We start from the raw sequence: 934 nt of genomic DNA, 5'->3' as shown, positions 1-934 counted from the left end.
TTTTTTTTTTTTTATTAATTGTAAAAATTATTTTATAAATATAAAAAGAAAAAAAATAAAAATAAGAAATAAAGAGATAACTTAAAAGTTTTATAATGTTAATTTGTTTTAATTAATTTTGTAGTTTTATAGAAATGTGTTTTGCCAAAAAAAAAAAAAAAAAAAAATATACAAAATATTAAGGATTGTATAATATAATCTAATATTTTTATTTTGTTATATATATAGTGTTTAACTATTATTTTATTTTTATTAATCATAATATATATGTTATATATATTTTTTATTTATTATATGTTGCGAAAGTTTTTATTTTAAATTATGCGTTTCTATTTTGGACCATTTATATATATATATATATATATATATTTTTTTTTTAAGGAAAAAAAAAAAAATAATTTATTTAAGGCCTTTGAGCAGATATATTTATTATAATTTATATTAAAATAAATTATAATTATCGTACCGTTTAATAATTTTTTTTTTTTTTCTTTTATATTATTTTAAGAAAAAAAAAAAAAAAAAGGAATACAGGAAAAAAGTACAGAAAATGGAATATTATAATGTTGTAAATGTTTTATACGTGTTTTTGAATATGTTATATTTTATTAAAAATATATATTTTATTTAATTATATTATTATGTATTTAATTTTTTTTTTTTAAACGAATTATAGGAAGGACAGAAAAAAAAAAAAAAAAAAAAAAAAATTAAAATAAAATAAAATAAAATAAAATAATGTAAAATAATTATTATATGTATTATATATATAATATTTTATAATATATTTTACTATATTATTTATTTGTATAATGCTCAATTATATAAAAATTATATTTAACGAAATATAGAATTCATAATAAATATATAAATGTAAAATAAAATAAAATAAAATATTTTTATTACTATATTATATATTCCTTTTTTTATATTA

The sequence above is a fragment of the Plasmodium reichenowi genome, chromosome 11, assembly GCF_001601855.1.
Source record: "Plasmodium reichenowi strain SY57 chromosome 11, whole genome shotgun sequence".
NCBI classification, from domain to species: domain Eukaryota; phylum Apicomplexa; class Aconoidasida; order Haemosporida; family Plasmodiidae; genus Plasmodium; species Plasmodium reichenowi.
Note: the sequence above shows the minus strand (reverse complement) of the source record.